We start from the raw sequence: 12014 nt of genomic DNA, 5'->3' as shown, positions 1-12014 counted from the left end.
AAAGTATTGACTTGTGGGGCTTTATACAAACGTATGCCACATTTTTTTAGATATTTTATTTGTAAAAAAAAAAAAATTAAATTAAAATGATAAACTGTCTATCATTTTCCTTCCACTTGCACCAATTCCCGGTCAGACTCGATTCCCGGGTCCGGGTTCGATTTCTGGCCAGGCTTGTTTCCCGTCTCATGGAGTTTGTGCATGGAGTTTGCATGTTCTCCCTGTGCTTGGTGGGTTTCCTCCGGGTACTCCGGTTTCTTCCCACAGTGCAGAGACATGCAGACTTGGCTGATTGGCGTTCCCAAATTGCCTGTAGTGTGTGAGTGAGTGTATAAGTGTGCCCTGTGATGGATTGATACACTGTCCAGGGTGTACCCTACCGCATGCCCAAGTCTCCTGGGATAGGCTTTAGGCCCTCCGTGACCCTGAATACAGGATAAAGAGGTATAGATTAAGAGTAAGTGAGTGAGAGAACAGTGGTAAACCTTCCCAGGAGTGGCCAGCTCATAAAAGAACTCAGAGCAACATCTAAAGAACTGCAGGTCTAACTTTGTCTCAGTTAAGCTCAGTGCTCAGTTCAATACAAAAGAGACAGGGCAAAAATGGCATCAATGGGTGAGTTCTAAGGTAAAACCCATTGCTAACTAAATATTAGATTTTATGACTGATGACATAGTGCTTGGCCCATAATAATAATAATAATAATAATAGTAATAATAATAAAAAGCAGGGAATGCTAGTTCTGTACTGAGGTATTACTAGAGTCCTATTTTAAAACTTGATTAACATGGAAGGAAAAAGTGCTGCAAATATATATTTCATGGAAATAGCAGTTATTCTAAATACCTTATTAATGTATAGTAGGACAATAATGGGCACCATGGTGTACTCATAATCTTCCTGATAATCAGAAGACAGCAGATAAAGCTTGGTAAATTTTGTCAGACACCTCAGTATGTCAGAAGAGTCTGACTCTAGACTTTAGGAGTCCTTCACACATCACACAAAAAAACAATAGTTCTCTGGTCTTTACTGTTTTGTCACTCATATTGTGGGGCAGTACTACATGCATAAACCTAAGAATCATATGAGAAATTTATACCCTACATATTTTAAAGGGTAGGATTGCATCCTAACATCACTATGGTTCTCCAATCAATCCTAAACTCATGGTTACACTCCTGCATGCAGAGCTCCTTATACAATACTGTCTGCCTTTATTTTTTATACAAATGTATACTGTAACACCATAATAATAGCACTACCTAGTGTTCCCCAGAAGAGGACAAAGCATATAGCTTCTGCCAAAAAAAATAAAATAATAAATCACTTTCCCTCACACACAAACACCATTTCCCCATCACAGCTGGTACCTGACCCCCCAACCCCAAAAGTCAATTGGTATTTTTTGTTGTTGTTGTTAAAATGCTACTGCATGTACTACTGTATACTCAAATTATGCTTTTATTTAATAGATTTTATCGCCTGTTGCTGTTGGTTTAAACAAATTATACTGGATTATACTTCTCATTATAGCAATAGTTATACTCTCTTTAGCGCTGCAGAATTGAAGGTAATCGTCTCCTATTATAATTATATTCCCTTGCTCGATTCTGGCATTAAACAAATGCAAAAAATATGTTAACATTTATTGATCTAAAACAGAAACTTGTATTGTAACTTGTAAAAGTTAATGTGTATTGTATAAGTGAATGTAAATATCTGGTTTTAACTCTATGTCTCATTATTATGCTTTTGAAAGTATTCAAATACGCTGTTAAAGTTCACAGGGCAAATAATAAGAATAACCGGAAGAGGGAGGCATTTCTCTGTAGAGCTTAACACCTCTGAGCTCCTCTAAAGGCCCAGCCCTCACTAAGAAAGTATAATGTAAAAACTATGAGGAAGTAAAAGTGCATCAGATGAAAAAAGGGCACAGTCACTTTTGTGTTTGTGAGCAATCTTCTAAATTATGCAATATAAAATTGTGGTCATTTTTTTTAAATTTGTACTTCAGTACCTTTATCAATATTAAAGATTATCTCTGGTGCAAATACAGATTCCTTAAAAATGCATGGCTTATTTTGCATATGGTCTAATAATAGTGAGCTGTACAACCTGTTAACCAGACTAGCTTATCTGTTCTAGTTACCACCACCTAAATATTCATTTATTTATTCCTTGCACTGACAAACAAATTACTTACTAAAATTCCACAGTAAAACTTCAACATGACCATAGACTAGGTCTTTATAAACTGATGCATACAGTATGGGTCTGCCTATCAATTTGAAATATCATTCTTAAAATTCATTTAATAGTCCTCTTGTTTAATTAATCTGACCCATTTTTAGGTCAAAGATAAATCTGTTTTGGCATTTGGTCTATGGACACCACCACCCTGAATCTTAAAACACTCAAGATGTGAGGGAAGCTTTATTTTAAGAGATTTAACAAAGGTCAGGTGTGTCCTGTTCCTTTATTACTCAATGAATAATCAAGCAGATAAAAGGCCTGGGGTAGTTTTGACTGTTACACCTGAGCGTTACATTTGCATTTGGTAAATGTAACACATCACGATTAACATGAGCTGTCTATACAAGTAAAGGAGGGAAAAAAATCATTGAAATTGGCCAATATGACAGTTTGGAAAATTCTTCAAAAGAAGGAATTAACCGGCAAGCTCAGCAACAACAAAAAGCTTGGGATATACTTTTATATACTTTTATTTAATAGATAAAATTAAAGTGGATGAATGCTGATGACTTATCTCCTTGGTGAAAAAGGACCCTTTCACAACATTTAACAAAGTCAAGAACATTCTTTAGGAGGGAGACGTCAAAAATTACAGTCAAAAAATGGCTTAATGACGTAAATAGAGGCACTTTACAACAAGGTGCAAACCACCTGTAACACTCTGAAGAAAAAGACTGAAGGCAGAAAGACCCACAAACAAGCATTAACAACCCCCCCCCCCCCCCGCCCCCCGCCAAAAAAATAAATAAATAAATAAACTAAAGTTAAAAAATATGCATTCTGTTGTCATGTTATTATAAGTGTTTAAAAACAGTGTGACTAAAATCCTCTTCAAATATCTTTTTCTCAATCCTTCTCATAGCATCAAAACTAATGTTTTTAATTCAATTACTAAGTGCACATAAGTTAGAAACACCCAAACGCACAACAAATGCGCCATATAACTGCTCTAACTGAACAGATTACATTAAGGCTTGGGTTTTAGAGCCCATTACTTAGAATTTGGACAGAGGAACACCACCCCACTGTTATACATGGGCACACAAATGCATGAGCAATATGCACAAATTATTAAGCAATTGTTATTAATAAATGAAAATTAAAACTAAGAACACCGGCTGGCACAAAATCAGCAGCCGGTTTAGGGAAGGAAAGATATTTAACTTGTATAAAGGCTTAGTGAAAAATGAAAGGTAATTATAATTAATAATTGTGACAATTATTTAGTAATTATGAGAAAATGTAAAAAAAAAATTACTTGAGTCTAGAATACTTTATTATACATTCTGCAATTTATTATGATTATTTAAAAAATATTAAGACATGATCTTTTGCTAAGCATAGAATGTTCTGTTAAAAAAAAAAAAAAAAAACTTAACAAAAAATGCAATGATGGGCGGTAACTTCTTCCCTGAGGTGTTGGGTGGAGGTCGTTGGACTAGTTTGTTACGCAGCAAACAGATAAACGTAAGCTCGACGCCTACATTTTCAAATTTCGTAAAACTTGGCCTTGCTTAAAAGCCAACAATCACAAGGAGCATTAAAAACAACAGTACAGACATGATCAGTTTTTTAAACTTTTAAACTCTGACAGTTTTTAGATTTTACCTTTGACCTTTTACACTCTGCTAAAACAGTGAGGCGAATTTGCCTCAGGACATTCTCCCTATGAAAGATAAAAAGCATAACCCTTGAGTCTCACATGCACAGCTGCCAAAGTTTATTGACACAGGTCTTCACTGAACTTTGCTGGGTTAAAAAAGGAATAAATGCCAGAGGGGATTTAACTTTTGAGTTGCAGAACTGTTTGTTTTTGCAGTTTTTCTGTTTTCCCATAGTACCTATTCATTCACATTGCAAAATCCTTTTGTGGTGAAAAAATGTATAGGTTTATGGATATTGAATTTTTCCAACAATTTCAATCACATCAGTGTGGAACAATCAAACATGCACAACAATCGCCTTGCAAAATGGGCAGCTTTCTTAACCAACATACAAAACTATCTTTGAGACATTAAATGTTATTTAAATTATATTTTCAAAGCCAGTATTTTTCTACTAATAAGAAAAATATACACCTAAGATAGTGTTTAAATATTATATGTGGTATGTTACTATTAATAAGGAATGTAAACCAAATCCTGTTTAAATATCCATTCATTTATTTGCTTCAAACATAAATATGTAAATATAAGATTCCTGTGATATTTTCTAATACACTTCTAATTAAACTTGGTTTTACTTCCAACATCCATCAACAAGTAGTTTAAACCATAGTGACCCCTGAGCATTTACTGCCATTAAAAGAGCATGGGAAACACAAGGTCCATCCTTTAGACATTGGGGGACAACGCTTAAAAAGTGGCATGATATCAAAACTAATAAAATAGTCATTTCAGTTGTTCAAGATGTTATATTGGGTCCTGACATACATTAGTGAGTCTGCTAAAGCAATCTACACAGGCCATAAGCAGATCATTTTTACAATGGAAGTGATTAGTGAAGAATTTTTGTAAGTATGAAAAAAACTCAGCTGTCAGATAGCAAGAGGAAAAACTGCAGTGGTAAAAGCATCTCTGATCATAAAACAAAAATTCTAACATGAGCTTTCAGGCTGTGACATGTCTCACTCTCATTAAGTATTTGTAAAACATTTCTCTTTGGCAAAGTCTAAAGGTAATTTTAAACATTATTTTATCCTGACTGAAATTAAGCATTAACTAACAATTCATTAATGCCAAAACCACATTATGTGGTAAATAATTACACACAACTGCTTATACATTTTTTTTAAATTTTATTGGTCACATGGTGTTGTTTTTTCTGTAATAGCAGCGCTGACAGTAGTGCATCTACAAATCACAAAAGAACTCAAAATACTTTTGGATACGGATGCACTTTTTATCGCCTATAATTATACAGATAAATATGTTGATCTGTCTTTTTCACAAACATTAAAAAATTTCAGTGATTTACTTCCTGCTTTCAAACTGATTATATATATAAACACTACCGTTTAAAAGTTTGGGGTCACTTTCTAACTCCATGATCATTCCTGATTTTTATTTCTTTCTACATTGTAAAGGAATGCTGAAGGCATCCAAAATTGCATTAATCTCCTTTAAACAGTTAAGGGTGAAGATGTGTCTGCTACTTCTGCTCTGTAAAGACTTCATAACGCCTCTAATCTGAGGTGCTGTTAATTGGTCATTTTTCAGGCTGATAACTCTAAATGAACTTCTTATCTGTGGCAGAGGTAGGTTTTGGTCTCGTCCTCCTGGGACGGCCTTCATGAGAGACAGTTTCATTATGGTGCTTGACGGATTTTGCAAATGCACTAGACAATACTGTGCTGGCAAGAACTATTACAAAAAGGCTGACCTCTGTGTCTTAAAATAACTACTAACTGTTGTTTTTGTTGTTGTTACGTAATGACCTAATTTCATATGTGTTATTTTATAGTTTTGAAGTCCTCAGTATTGTTGTAGAATGTAGAAAATAAATCACTAAACAAAAACAAAGAAATTTGCAAGTGACCCCAAACTTTTGAACGGTAGTGTATACTTGTTGATTTATTCCTTTAATTTATTCACTGTGAACATAAGGTAAGGTCAGACTGCCTACTAATTTTAAATGTCGTTTATATTTTACCTGCGAGATCAATCTAAATATGAAATGATCTACAATTTACCCAGCCCATAACAAGAACCTATTGTTACACATGTGCATGCATACAGCACATTACACACAAACACTCATATATATACACTGTACTGTGCAAAAGTTTTAGCCAGAAAAAATGCTGTAAACAAAGAATGCTTTCAGAAATATAAATAATAATTGTTAATTTTTGTCAACTGTTTATATTTCCAAAATGCAAAGAGAGCGAACAAAAGAAAAATCTAAATCAAATCAATAATTGGTATTACTTCCTTTTGCCTTCAAACCTGCATCAATTCCTATAGGTACACTTGCACAAAGTAGGGGATTTTGTAGGATTATAGTCAGGTGTAACCAATTATACCAAACAAGTGCTAATGATCATCAATGTCACACTTAGGTTGAAACCCAGTCATGAACTGAAACAGAAACCGCTGTGTAGGAGGCTTAAAACTGGGTGAGGAACAGCCAAACTCTGCTACCAAGGTGAGGTTGTGACAGATTCATGTCATGGCAAGATTGAGCAGAGCAACAAGACACAAGGTAGTTATACTGCATCAACAAGGTCTCTCCCAGACAAAGATTTCAAAGCAGAACAGGGTTTAAAGATGTGCTGTTTAAGCTCTTTTGAAGAGGCACAAAGAAACTGGCAACGCTGCGGACCGTAGACGCAGGGAAAATGGCAAGTAATCTTAGTGCAAGTAATAAGCATCAAGCTTATTACCCTTCGAAATCGGAACATGCCTAGCATTGCCATCAGCTCAGAAGTGGCAGAAACCAGTGGGACCCAGGTACACACATTTTCTGTCTGGAGAAGTCTGGGCAGAAGTGGTCTTCAGTGGAAGAGTTGCAGCCAAAAAGCCATACAGTACCTCTGATGTGGGATCAAATATTAATTTGATTTAGATTTCTCTTTTGTTCATTTACACACACACACACACACACACACACACACACACACACACACATATATACATACATACATACATACATACATATATACATTATATATATATATATATATATATATATATATATATATATATACACACATACATACATACGTACATACATACACACCATATATAAAAACAATATAATTAAGTGACATTGCTGTTTATTAGTCCCGTGACAAGCTGTTTTTTGTTGTTCTATTAACAATAAGAATGATTGAAAACAGAGGTTGGTGATTAAACTATTTAGCTGCTATACTGTAATTAAGTACAGGAACAAACTTGTTTTATGGCATTGAATGTAAATAAGAAATTGATAAAGTAAGTATGATGCATAATTTTAAATTAATAAAACATTATCATTTATCATCAGTTAAGAAAGAAACTTGATTAACAATTATGACCTGCATTCAATAATAATTACACATTAATAGCAGGAATAGTGAGGAACAATAAATTATAATTGCTGTCTGTTACTCCTGCAGTGGCTCATGCGCTTAATGGAGATGAAGAGATCAAAGCTGATAATCTGAAACACTTGCCAGGGTTACTGTCTACTGCACCCAATATATACACAATCTCAGGTCATAAAGGCATCATCTTTACAATGCCAGTAATTAGTTAAGAATTCTTGCTGCTATGAAAAAAAAAAAAAACCCAGCAAAACTACAACATGATATTTCAGGCTGTGACATGTTTCATTCTCTTATAGTTTCTGAGAAATTTCTCAAAGTGGTGACAGCTTATGTATGAGTGTTTGAAGCCCCCAGCCAGAAAGTCACCAGCTTAACAGTTGTCAGCTTAACCCTTTATATATCAGCTGATTTATAATTAGAAAAGCAGAAACCAGATCACACACCATTAACATCTTCAGTGTGGTGTGGTACATGTAATTTAAATGGTAAGAAAGTGTTTAAATAAAATACCATGTCATTAAATAAATATCATAGAAGTATTTTTTCATAGAAGTATTAATTTAAAAAAATTAAGCTCTCAAATATTCTAAGGCAGATTCATTAAATGTAAATTGAAATCTTTCAAGCCTTTTATGATTTAATTTTTTATTACAGCCTGTTTATTACAGGTGATGAAAATATAAAATCCAGTATCTAAAATATTACAATATTTTGGTTTTAATTTAAGAAAATTCCTATTTCTTTCAGTCTCTACAAATAAGCTGAAGATATCAAAGCCGCCTGGCTTCCAATAATGCCTTCACAGGACAACAGGAAGATCGCCTCCATGCCATGTGGATGCAGTAATCTGTGCTAAAGAAATGGCCAGGTATTGAGTGCATAAATGTATCATACTGTAAATCATTTTGATTGATGTTAGGAAATATTCTATATTTTGAGATACTGGAGGTTCCCAATGAGCTGTAAGCCATAATGCTCAAAATGACATATGAAATATTTTACTTTAAATGCAATTATGGTTTCATTTAACATAAAATGAATGTTGATTCTCCAATTTATATTAAACCAGCGTTAGTACCCATCATTGATGGGTAAAGAGTTTTCACGTACATGTCTCTCTGTCTTTCTGTACGGCAGAACTCTCTGCATAACTAATTACTACAAAAAAAAATAAAATTTTGTAAGTTTGAATATCTTGTACCTTGTTTATGTCAAGTTCTGACCAATGTAAAGACAAGTTTATATAGATTACAAAAAATATATTTTACACTATACAACTTACCCCACACACAGTGTATATGTACATAGATAGGTAGAGACAACATTACCTGCATTGTGTGTGTGTGTGTGTGTGTGTGTGTGTATGCATGACTTTGTACTGTAACTCCCATGTATATTCACATTTATTCATCAAGAACAATTGGAAAATGTTTAAATCTAGAACCTTAGATCTCCCTGCCCATGCACACTAGCATGTTTAAGAAATATCTACTTTCTTAGATGCTAGGTCATAGATTTTTTTTTCCCACAGAATTTTTCAACACCCTCCACGCAAATCAAGTATTTTTTGCTAACTTGTCCGTCCAGTTTTTTTTACTCGTGTCAGTTGCAGCTTGCCATTATAACTGACATTTCTACTGACAGGTCAAGGACAGGTCTAAAAAGCATAATTTTTTTAAAGTTCACCATTAACCCCTATCACTTTAATACCTTGTAAATGTACCTTAAAGGTAGCTGGTTAACAAGATATACTGAAACAACTCATGCTAATAATACATTTTGAAGATGTATACACAAAGACCACATAATACGCAATATTTAAATTTATATAGAAAAGGGTTAAAGCCATAATTCCTAATTAAGATTTAAAATCAACTGCCATCTGACATGTTCTCCTAAACGTTGTAAGCAAGGAATATTATTTGACCGTCAATTTAAGTCTTGAATTAAAGATAGCCTAAGGGAACTAAATGATAAAGCATACAAAGACTGTGTAGACATTTGTGTGCTTCCAACTTTGTGCTAACAGTTTATGGAAGAACCAGATGTAAAAGCAATAATCAGGCTTCTTATATTCTTGCTTTAAAAGCTCCACAATCATACCCATTCCAAAAGAAAACTAATTCACAGGACTCAACTCCAGACCAGTTGCCCTAACATCTGTGGTCATAAAGTCATAGAGTGGTGTTGGCTTATCTAAAGTAAATCACTGGATCCTTACTGGACCCCCTGTTTGCTTATAGAGTAAACAAGTCTAACATCTGATTGGAACTTCTGGACACATTAGGGACTTATGCGAGAGTCTTCTTTGTGTATATCTCTATCTGTCAGTGGATCCCCAGCTTACTGGCAGACAGGCAACAGCTAGTGAAACTGGCGAACTACCTCATAAACAGTTAAATATTCTCCTTACTGTGCAATATAAATACAGTGGAACCTTGGATTGCGAGTAACCCGGTTTGTAAGCATTCCGCAAGACAAGCAAAAATCTTTAATAAATTTTGACTTAAAAAACAAGCGAGTCTTGATATACGAGTACCAAGTATCATCTAGTATTATGTATCACACACACACACCCACACCAGTTTAGCCAATAGAGACCTGCATGAGGTACATAACAGTTATATGACTACTTCACACAGTCTACCTGCAGCTCGATGCATGATGTGTATTTTTCCAGTAACTTGGGAGAAGGTGCTTATTAGCTACAGGTCTGCACTTCCTTCTTATCCATATCGGCAGAGATAAACCTGCAAACACGTAAAGCTTTCAAGAGTGTCTGATAAAAAAGAAAAAACTGTGAAAAAGTGCATGACAGACACTGCGACACTGCAATAAAAAGGAAAGAGAGAAGAGTGTGTGAAAGAAAAAAAAAATCACTGAAAGGAAAAAAAAAAGATTGTGGGAAAATGTGATAAATTAAAAAAAAGGTAATTGAAAAGAAAAGTAAAGAGAAAAGATGGGAAAACTTTAAGTTTAAATATATTTGTTTTCTATTTAAAATAACACCACACAATTTCTTAACAGGAAGGGTTTTTCATGGCTCACTAGCTAGGCGGCCTCCTTTCTGCAGATATGCGAAGGAGCGGGACCGTGGAATTAGGCACGGATGGTGAGCCATCTGCGTTAATAATCCTGGGCTTCTCCCCGCGCTATAACAACGGGAATTGTAGCTCGGGGTCTGTTAGGATACTAGACTTTTGGTGAGCGCTGCCCACCGCTTAAAAGGTGAAATAGACAATTTTGACCCATTCCCATTTCCATTCACTCTCTAAGCATAACAAGGATGACTGATCCTGAAACGTAGATCACAAGTATTTTAGTTATCTCTGCTGTTTAAATTTCTTCTATACTAAAGAAGAAAGGTAAGGACATTAGCCAGTATATTTCTCATGTTTAAATCCAGTGTCCCTCTGGTGCCAATCCACTCCACAACACTTAAATCTTCATAATCTTCTTCATAAGATTTCACGCCAATTCAGCCAAGCAAACACACCAAGTCACCTATTCATGACCGAATTATTGAGCCATACTATTTTAATTCCATATCAAATCACCATATTTCATATTGGAGCAGGTTCCATGCTCTCTGCTCAAAGAAATCTTGCCAAGGCCCATATTCATTTGACCTTGGCTTTAACTAGACTGATGTGTGCACTGTACCAAACTACTCAAAAGCCAAGGAGAATGCATTGTATTGTATTAGTTTCTACCCACTGTGGTTAATGCATATCTTTTATATTTATTTTACCATTTGATTTAGCCTTGTACTGTAATTAACATTAGTAAAGATCCAGTTACATACAAGTCCGTGCTAACAAAGGTCTTGAACCACCATATTTTTTCAATAATATCTTTGTGGAATTTAATAAGAATTACATAGTAGTATACACACTGATCAGCCATTACATTAACACCACAACACATTAGCACTAATTATCAATTGTATGCCAGTAATCTGGTGACATGGTCACCACCCCCCATGCCTCAGAAATGTACATGTCCATTGTCCCTTTTCCCACAGAAGAGCCAATATAGCACAGCTTGCATGCCTTCAAACTCCCCAGAACCCAGTCTGATCGAGCCCCCATGGGATGTTTTTAATCCTCATGGAGCCGGAATTCTACAGACACCTGGCTATCACATTTCATCAGTCCCTGAACATGTCATTTCTAAAATTGGGCATTGATATGAACTTGGCCTTTTTCACTGATGTCACTTGCCTTTCAGGCACTTGCCACCTCAGTTTATTCCAAAGGAGTGGGGTTGAGGGTAGGTCTTTTTATAGGCCACTTGAGTTATTATGTTTTGACATGACAAAACATGTCTTTATGAAGTTTGCTGTGTGCACACAAGCATGCTAGAACATGTTAGGTCCCTTAATTCCAGTAAATAAAAATCTTAAGGTTACAGCATACTACAACATTCTAGACAAGTGTGTGCTTCCAGCTTTGTGGCAACAGTTTGGGTAAGAACCAAACATGGGTGTGATGTTCAGGTGTCAAGTCTAAATTCAAGTTCAGTGAAATGAACCTTTAGGCTATAACTAATATACAACTGACTACAGAAGTGGTGCAACAAGTCCAGCATGCACAACAACGTAAAAGTTTTGGGTCTTTCATATGGTAAAAAGTGGATGAAAGGCAGATTTAGAAATGTACAAATTAATATGGCTGTAAAACAGGTCTTCAACCAATTACATTCATGAAATATATCAAGCACACCTTAA

This window comes from Clarias gariepinus, chromosome 22, assembly GCF_024256425.1.
Source record: "Clarias gariepinus isolate MV-2021 ecotype Netherlands chromosome 22, CGAR_prim_01v2, whole genome shotgun sequence".
Lineage (NCBI taxonomy): Eukaryota > Metazoa > Chordata > Actinopteri > Siluriformes > Clariidae > Clarias > Clarias gariepinus.
Note: the sequence above shows the minus strand (reverse complement) of the source record.